Genomic DNA, 10,095 nt, shown 5'->3' with positions numbered 1-10,095 from the left:
TCAGAGGGGTTATGGGTCATCGAATGGGTTCGTAAAATCAGACCCCAAATTAGGGTCTCTAAAGTTGAGCCTATGACCTTGTCCTATAGTTTGTAAAACCCATTTATCCTGCATGAGTTAAAATTTATAGTCTCTGAATCTCACTCTATGACCCTTCCTACGGATTGTAGGTCTTTCTGCGGTCCATAGGACCCTATCATCGATCAATCTCACACTTAACCAAATTTCCTTTTCTCATGGCCTTACCTGCGAGCCTTACCTATGGCTTGTCAAATGATCTACAGCCTGTCAAATAGGCTCCTCCAAAAACTTCAGAAATTTCCCAAGTGTCAGGCTACGACTGCCTTTCTACTAACCATAGGTCTTTCTACGGATCGTAGGTGGGCTCGTAGAATCCCGCACCAGATCAATTCTGCAATATTTTCCTTTTCGTTCTGACTTTCTAACTTTTGGGGTCTCATAATATCTCCCCCTTAGGAAGATTCATCCTCGAACGAGACTCAACTAGTATAGAAGGGACACAGTAAGAGGACTATCAACCAATATGAATGCAATGACACTTTTAAAATGCATAAACCTACATAAAACATAACTTTAAATCAACTTCATGAACATTCATGCATATGAAGAAACATGGAGAAGCTGAAATATAGGAATTCATAGGAGTGAATCATGAGGAAACTAAATACCTTGAGCTGGAACGGAGGGAAAGAGATAAGGATAACGTGTCATCCTATTGACCTCGGCCTCCCATGTAGCACCTTCGACCTCTTGATTCCTCCATAGCACTTTAACAGATGCAACTTCCTTATTCCCCAACTTCTGGACTTGCCAGTCTAAAATCTCAATCGAAACTTCCTCATATGATAGACTCTCCTTTTCACCCATACTTTCCAAAGGTACAATAAATGTTGGGTCTCTAATATACTTCTTCAACAAAGAGACATGAAATACTGGATGCACCGATGCCAAGTCCGAAGGCAAATCCAACTTATATGCTACCTTGCCAACACACCTTAAAATATTATATGAGCCTACATATCGGGGATGATTAAGCTTCCCTTTCTTGCCAAAATAGATGACACTCTTCATAGGTGAGATTTTCAAGTAAACCCAATCATTGACTTCAAAATTAATTTCCCTTTTCCTCACATCGGCATGGACTTTTGTTGGCTTTGAGCAGTCTTTAACCTTTCTCTAATGAGTCTAACCTTTTCCATAGCTTCAAATACCAACTCAGGTCCGATCAAGGGGACCTTGCCAACTTCAAACCACCCAATAGGTGACCTATTTCTTCCTCCGTACAAAGCCTCAAAATAAGCAATTTAGATACTAGAACGATAACTATTATTATAGGCAAACTCATTCAATGGTAAGTGCTCATCTCAATTTCCCTTGAAATCAATAACATACGCCCTTAACATATCTTCTAAGTCTGAATTATTCTCTCGGCTTGCCCATTGGTTTGACGGTGAAAAATAGTACTTATCTTGACTTTTGGACCAAGACCCTTTTGGAAAGATCTCCAAAATTGTGAAGTAAATTGAGTACCTTGTTCTGAAATAATAGACAATAGAACACCATGAAGCTTTACCAATTCTCAAATATATATCCTTGCATAATATTTGACTGCCTTAGTCATGCGGTCCACTACAACCCAAATCAAATCATATTACCTACAGATATGAGGTAAACCCGTAATGAAATCCATATTCAAGTCGTCCCACTTCCAAGTAGGAAATCTTGAGCCAAACCTCCTGATTTTGGTGCTCAACCTTCACTTGTTGACCATTAGGACAATTAGCCACAAACTTCACTATGTCTTTCTTCATGTCGTTCCATAAATAAACTTCCCTCAAATCATGATACGTCTTGATGGATCCCAGCTGAATCGAATATCGATAACTATGAGCTTCAGACAATATCATTTTTCTTCTCCCATCAACATTTGGAAAACACAAACGGCCTTAGTAATGAAGTACACCATCTACCCCTTGGGAGAAAGCCTCAATGGCTTATTCGGCAACCAATTTTTTCAACTCAATCAAAATCAAATCACTATCTTGCTTTGCTTTCACATCCGCCACAAGGGACGATTCTGAACCATTTTGCATAATCACACCACCCTTATTAAAGTCAACAAAATAAGCTAGTCTATGAACATCATGAACCAACTCTTTTTTCTCATCTTCTTCATGGACAATACTATCATAGACAATCTAGTAAGTGCGTCGGCCACCACATTGGCCTTACTCGGATGATACAAGACACTCATATCATAGTCTTTCAAAAATTTGAGTCATCTCCTTTTGAAGGTTCAAATCCTTTTGCTTAAACACATATTGTAAACTCTTATGATTGGTGAATATATCAACATAAACACCATAGAGGTAGTGTCTCCAAATCTTTAAAGCAAACACAAGCCGCCAATTTCAAATTATTAGTCGGATAGTTCTTTTCATACACTTTAAATTACCTAGAATTATAGGCTATCACCTTACCATGTATACATAACAAAATAATCGGACCCTTCCGGTAAAGTCAAAATAGGAGTGAAAGTAAGCCAATTTTTTAATTCTTGGAAACTCTTCTCATATGCTTCTGACCATTAAAATTTTACCTTTCTTTGAGTCAACTTGGTAAAAGGTGAAGCAATCATTGAAAACCTTTCCACATATCATCTATAATAATCAGCCAAATCTAAAAAACTCCGAATATCTGAAGGAGATAAAGGTCTAAACCAATTCTTAACCATCTCGGTCTTCTTAGGACAAACCATAATACCTTCACCAAAAATAATATGACCAAGAAACACCACTGACCTCAACCAAAACTCACACTTGCTAAACTTAGCAAATAATTGACGATCCTTGAGTACTTGTAAGACAATCCTCAAATGGTCAGCATGCTCATCCTCACTCCGAGAATATAACGACATATCATCGATGAACATAATAACAAACATATCTAAATCCTGCTTGAATACCCTGTTCATCAAGTTCACAAAAGCTGCAGGGGCATTCGTTAGTCAAAAATATATAATTAAGAATTTAAAATAACTATACCGAGTTCTAAAAGCCGTCTTTGAAATATCATATTTTCTTACTCAAAGTTGATGATAACCCGATCGAAGATCAATTTTGGAGAGGTAACTTGCACCTTGAAGTTGATCAAATAAATTATTGATCCTTGGGATGGGATACTTGTTCTTAATGGTGACCTAGTTTAATTATCGATAGTCGATAAATATGCAAAGAGAACCATTCTTCTTTCGAACAAAGAAAATTGGAGCACCCCATAGAGAGATACTAGGTCTAATGAAACCCTTATCCAACAAACTTTCAACTGATCCTTTAATTTCTTAAGTTCTATCAGAGCCATTCGATAATGAGGAATAAAGATAGGCTGAGTATCGAGAAGAAGATCAATACCAAAGTCTATTTTCCTTTCGGGAGGAATACCAAAAAAGATCATTGAAAAATACTTCCGTAAACTCATTAACAACAGGGACTGACTCAAGAGTACGGACTTCAGAATTCGTATCCCTAACTCGAACTAGATAATGGATGCAACCCTTAGAAATTATTTTTCTAGCTTTAAGGCATGAAATGAATTGGCCCTTAAACACATAATTACTACCCTTCCATTCTAAGAATAACTCATTCGGAAATTGAAACATAACTACTTGGGTTCTATAATCTATAAAAGCATCATGCATGAAGCCAATCCATATTAAAGATAACATCAAAATCAGTCATATCAAGCTCTTCAAGATCACATGAGGTAACTTTATAAAAAATTGAGATTGAGCAATTTCTATAGACCCTCTTAGCCAAAACTGACTCACCAATGGAAGTATAGACTGAAAAAGGCTCTAATAAGACTTCGGGACTAACGTCAAATTTTAGAGCAAGATAAGGAGTAATAAAAGATAGATTTTATCCCAGATCAATCAAGGCACAAACATCAAAGTGAAAGACCAGTAACATAAAAATCATGAATTGAATTGATCGCTCTCTCTCTAACATCTCACTAGAAAAAAAAGCTCTCAAAGAAGATTAGTTTTAAGCTTATGGCTACCAGGGAACCGGATCCACCTCCGGACCTTCAAAAATTTCGTTCAAAAGACAAAATCGTAGGTATCGATGAGACGAATCCAACACAACAGGAATCGTCCCAATCGGACATTCGAAGCTTCGGGAATGTTGAAAAAACAGTAGCGATCACTGTTCAACATTCTGCCACTGATCAAGGAACCAATTCTAAGTCAACTTCTGTAATTTGTATTGAAAAACCATCAATTGGGGATGTTAGAACAATATCCCAGCCACATCATATCAAAAATCCAAGGGATTTCACCATGGAAATTAAGAGAAATCCAGGCGAGACAGTGGGACGAAACTCTGGCGAAACGCCGGCCACTCGAACTACAAATTCGACGGCCTCCGATGTTATTCGAGGTGGCGCACCACCTGGGGTTGGTAGTGCACCCCCAGGCGCACCTCATACTAAAAGCCCAGCTCTAATGGGTGACGGCGTCGCCGATGTCATACTGTTGAACTCCGACGTCGGCGTTCCGGCGATATTCGAGAGTCAAGACCAATGCCATCTTGTAGAGAAGAACAATACGAATACAACCATCCAAAAATCGCCGCCATACACAAAGCCAAACTCGTCGAATATCAATTTGAAGAATTCCGGCGGTGAAGTGATATCCGATAGTGGCGGCGTCGCCGCGTCTGGTGGTGAAAATACAGATTGTTCTGGGGGTTTGGTAGACGATCTTACAAGGAACACAATGAACCAAAAAGCCCCATCAGCAACAACACCTATCTCCTCCAATTTGGAAATTAGGGTTCCAATCCAAACTGCCGGAGGCGGCGCAGCGGCAAAGCTCCAATTCCAAAATTGGCAATGTCAACCTATTCATCTTGAAGAGAAGAGTCCAGAAACACAAAAATCCCCTTCAGGTATGGTCCCTATCAATTCGAATTTATCAATTAGGGTTGCCAATTTGAGTACTAACACTGGCAGCGGCGACACCGGAACTCCGGCGATCGGAAAAAATGTTTCTAGTTTGAATAATAATACGCACCAATACAGTATCCATCAAAAAAATTTAAATTCAAAAAATGACTATCCTAACACACCAAATGCCAATAATAGAATTGAACCTAACGTAAAAATCACCGAAAACACTCATCCGGTGAACGCCCAAAGAAATTCTCAAGGTATTACTAACCCCCATATCAGTACGAACGTTTTAAACCAAACGCCACAATTTTTAGACACCTCTAACTCAAATTCCAAATTTCCATCTTGTGATAATAGAGTCGAAAACAGTCTTTTAGTGCCCAAAAATGTTTCCCCAGATAATCCTAGCACCTTAACTAATCCTAAAAGTACCAAATACCCTCCCAGTTCAGACTTCCCTCCAATATCTTCTAATTTCCAAAAATACGACCCAAAAAACTCTAGAAATCCGGTAGTGACCCTAACCCCTAGTGCGCTACCTCCAAAGACCAAGCCCCCTATCAACCAACCGGTCACAACAAATCACCCTCCGCCCCCTATAGCAAAACAATCCATGGCCACATGGCTGAGAGCTATACAAACTGAGAATACTACCAAAATTGACCTTACAACCCCAAAAAGAGTAATGAAACAAGGCTGTCCTGCTATTATGTTTAAGAGAGAGGACTACATGATTAAAATGGCAGAATCATGTAAGTACACCCTCATAGGCAAGTTCTATAGCCCAATGCCCAAGATGGAGGTCATTCGAAAGAAATTCATTGCCCAAATAGAACTCCGAGGCAAGGTCAAGATTACGCATTTTAACTCTAGACATATATATATTGACCTGGATAACGAACACGATAGAGCTACTGTCTTAGATAGCAAGCGCATGTACATTGAAGGAGTCTTTATGAGATTTCAAGTTTGGACTCCTACCTTTGATCCAAACTATGAAACCCCCATTCTCCCTGTATGGGTCATACTCCCGGAGCTCCCATGGCATTGTTTCCACAAAGAATTTGTTACGATTTTGCTGGAGGATGTGGGACAAGTATTGCACTTAGACATGGCCTTCATGCAAAAGACGAGGGGTAGCGTAGCGAAAGTAAAAATCCAAATGGACATCACCAAGCCTAGAATCCAAAGTGTGTGGATTGGCTTTGACGAAAATGATGACCCAAATGGGGAAGGTAGATGGCAGGATATCGAATATGAAGATATACCACTTTATTGTACTTATTGTAAACACCAGGGTCATACTCCTCTAGCCTGCCCAGTCAGCAGAAGAGATGTAGAACGCAATAAGGACAAAAACAAGGAAGAAGAGCCAAAGAAAGATGAGTCGACAAAAAACACAGGTATGATCTCTTCTCCAACTATTTTAACTAATGTTGTGTAATGACCCTCAAGGTCATTTTTAGAATTTTGTAAAATGACCATTTTACCCCTCCCTTTAGATGCCCCGAGTCGTTTATGATTGTTATCGGGTGTTGATTTTTAGAAAATCCTATGAAAAGTTAAGTCCTTGGAAATTTTGAGTTTCATAAGTTTTAAGTGTTAAAAAGTGGTATTTGGGGTCAATCGGAGCTACAGATCTCGGAACTGAATTCCGTCGATTCCAGCAGCTCTGAAATGTCGAAATTGGGTTAGGAGACTTTACGGAATCTGTTTTGGAGCTGTAACGAAGATTTGAGGCCTTGAGTTGAGAATTTGAGGAACTTTAAGCCAAGGTTTGACTTTGGTCAACTTTTGGAGTTTCGATGCTCGGAATGGAATTCCGACAACTCCGTTGGATTCAGGAGATGGTTTTTGGTCTAGAAGAAGTGTTGGTTGAATTTTTAGAGGTCCCGAGTCCATTTTGGTATTTTAAAGGCCTAAATTAGTTTAGTTGCGACTTTTTGAGTTTTGGGCTAACGAAATCTCGAATTCAAATTTTGATGGTTCCATCAGCTCCGGAATGACCAAATTAGGCTAGTAGCACTGTTGGAATGACTATCGAGTCAATCGATACGAGTTTGGGGCTATTTGACGCTTTTGACTTTGAAACTTAGCCTATAGTTGACTTTGGTCAACATTCTTGGAAAATGCGCTCGAATAAAAATTCTGACAGCGCGGTTAGTTCCGGAATGTTGATTTTGGTCTAGAACGACCCTTCGTTCGCTTTTTGAGGCTTCCGGACTAATATCGAGGCCCGTTGTGAAATATGATTTAAAATGACTCTTGGGTGTGGGACCCATTTTTTATTAAAATAATTTCGTATGGGAATTCTGAATGCGCCATTGAGTCCGGAACGTCAAATTTAGTGGGGTAGCATATCTGGTTTATTTTTATCGGATTCCGAACGAATTCCGAGTACCCCGTCGGAGATTTTGAAAAGGTCCAAAATCTGTTTCAGCAGTGCTGCAGCAACAGCCCGTTTTGGGTTTTTTCTCCAACTTTAAAACCCTTTATCTTGAGTTATATAGCTCCAAATTGGGTGATTCAAAAGTCAAACTTGTGAGATTTTTCGTGGAGAACGCATTGGGGAGCTTGGAAACTGATTTGGAGCATTCAATTCAGGTAAAAATCGTGATATTATTTGCAGCAGTGTCCATTTCCGAAATGGATTTTTGAAGAACTTTGACAAGTTATTTCTTGACCAATATAAATCCGATTTGGGTGATTCCAGAGGCTATCTTGCATGGAAATTTAAGGAGAACATCGTGGAAGTTTCAGAATCTGTTTTTGGCATGTCGTTCGAGGTAATAAATTGATTTTTAGCTGCAGATTTAGTGATTTTCGGAATGAAAGTTTATTGAATTTTGAAAGAGTGTATCTTGGTCAATATAACTTCGTTTTGAGTGATTCTTGAGGCTAGATTGTGGGGTTTTTCGCAAGGAACGTCATGGTATAATTTGTTTTGATTGAAAGATTTTCTTTTTTTGAAAAATCGACGTGTAAAGAGGCTGCCTTATATCGTTTTCTTAGTTTTAAAATGTGGGAATTGATTTTTGATCGTCTTACGTAATTTCCCACCCCGAATTATGTTATAAATCTGATTTGTGTGCTTGGGGTGACGTTTAGAACCTGTTTTGGGGGTCAAATCCAGAATTTCGTATGTGGGTCCCACAATTCCCATTTTCGACCCAAAAATTGGTCCATTTCTAAAAATTATGAAATTAGTGTCTAAACGACCGTATCGACGTTGTGGTTCTATTTTTGACAGTTTGGCAGCGTTCCGAGGTCGTTCGAAAGGGAAAAGCTCCAGCACAGTGATTTGAAGCTCGCGTGTTTAGCCTACAGGTAGGCTACGGTTTACCTTTCTTTAGATTGAGTTGGATTGTGTGAAAGCATGTTGAAATAGTTGGGATTTTGGTTGGGTAGTTTAATTGTATATCTCAGGTGTTAGAAATCATGTTTTAGGCTTATTATCGGGTTTTTCGGGTATTTAGAAGCAGATGTATCTTATCGTTATTTGTTAGTATTATAAGGAGAGTTGAATGAGCATGTTGTTGATACTGTGGAGTATGCTGGCCTTAGTATAGGTGTTAGAAATCATGCTTTAGGCTTGTTATCAGGTTTTCCAGGTATTTAAAAGCATGTGTATCTTATCGTTATTTGTTAGTATTATAAGGAGAGTTGAATGAGCATGTTGTTGATATTATGGAGTATGTTGGCCTTAGTATAGGTGTTAAAAATCATGCTTTAGTCTTGTTATTAGGTTTTTCAGGTATTTAGAAGCATGTGTATCTTATCGTTATTTGTTAGTATTATAAGAAGAGTTGAATGAGCATGTTGTTGATACTGTGGAGTATGTTGGCCTTAGTATAGGATGTAAACTTGCTTTATATGCCCGGCGTCGCTCCAGTGGACTTAGATCCCTGTAGAATGGTGTAGCGGGCTAGTGCCCAGTAGTTGGCCTTAGCTAGGCGATACCCTTGCTCTTAATAACACTCCCACCCATAACTCGGTATAGTCATAACTTTTGAGATGCGTTGGCAATACTAGAATTCGTGATCGTTTGGCTTCGGCTCCGGTTCAAGTTTTGGCGGCTTATCAGTTGACACATTGGGGAGGAAATTCTCGGTACTATTGTTGATTAGTTGGAAAGGATATATTCGAAACCATGGGATAAATTATCTATGAGCATCCGGGTACCCAGTCCCGGCCTCTGTTCTGAATTATCGGGGAGCATCCGGGTACCCAGTCCCGGCCTCCGTTCTGAATTATCGGGGAGCATTCGGGTACTCAGTCCCGACCTCTGCCGACTTGCTAGTATGATGAGCATCCGGGTATCCAGTCCTGGCCTCAATCATACCGATGTATTACAGCGAGCATCCGAGTATACAGTCCCGGCCTCGACCGCACCGATGTATTACGGCGAGCATCCGGGTACCCAGTCCCGCACTTATGTATTATGGCAAGCATCCGGGTACCCAGTCCCGGCCTTGGCCACTTTGAATATTCGGGCGAGCATCTGGGTCCCAGTCCCGGCCTCGACCCCTAAGTCACCCCTAGATCGATTGACTCTTGGACATTCTGGGTTTTGGAAATGATATAGTACTTCGGTTCCTGACATCACAGATTCTTAGTTCCTAGCCTTGGTAGTTGTAGCTATTCTGTGTACTCGGCGAACTTATGGGGGTTCGTCCGGGTTTTTATTTAACTTGCGTACGAGTGTCCTGGCTGGGCTTATGGGGGCCCAGTTGGGTATAGTTAGCTGTAGCTCTCGTAGATAGTACTCTTTTCACTTTAGATGCTTATGTTGATTCCTATTTAGGCTTATTCCTCTTTTTCATATTGTTTTCACCTTTTCTGCTCAGTCGGCCTATGATGCCTACTGGGTACCTGTTGTTTTGGTACTCATACTACACTCTGCATCTACTTTCGTGATGCAGGACCGAGTACCATCTACTGTCACGAATAGATCGAGCTTGTTGCAGTCAGATTCGGAGACTAGGGTGATAACTTGGCGTTTTTGGATCACTTCTGTCTCCTTCAGAATGGATGGCCCGTCTTTTGCCTTTTGAGACTAGCCAGTTGTTGTATATATATGTCTGGTCCACTTTCGGGACTTGTACTCGTCTTTTATTTTAT

The 10,095-nt window shown here is 40.0% G+C and overlaps 1 long non-coding RNA gene across 1 annotated transcript; it reads left to right on the top strand.

The window, feature by feature from the left end:
* The first annotated feature begins 7,688 nt into the window (after window positions 1-7,688).
* Window positions 7,689-10,095, top strand: LOC129893486 (uncharacterized). Its single transcript, XR_008767473.1, has 3 exons — window positions 7,689-7,760; window positions 8,225-8,301; window positions 9,897-10,095. It is a non-coding gene; the product is annotated as an uncharacterized LOC129893486 (long non-coding RNA).

This window comes from Solanum dulcamara, chromosome 6 (genome assembly GCF_947179165.1).
Source record: "Solanum dulcamara chromosome 6, daSolDulc1.2, whole genome shotgun sequence".
Classification (NCBI taxonomy): Eukaryota; Viridiplantae; Streptophyta; class Magnoliopsida; order Solanales; family Solanaceae; genus Solanum; species Solanum dulcamara.
Note: the sequence above shows the minus strand (reverse complement) of the source record. Positions and strands in the feature narration are given on the sequence as shown.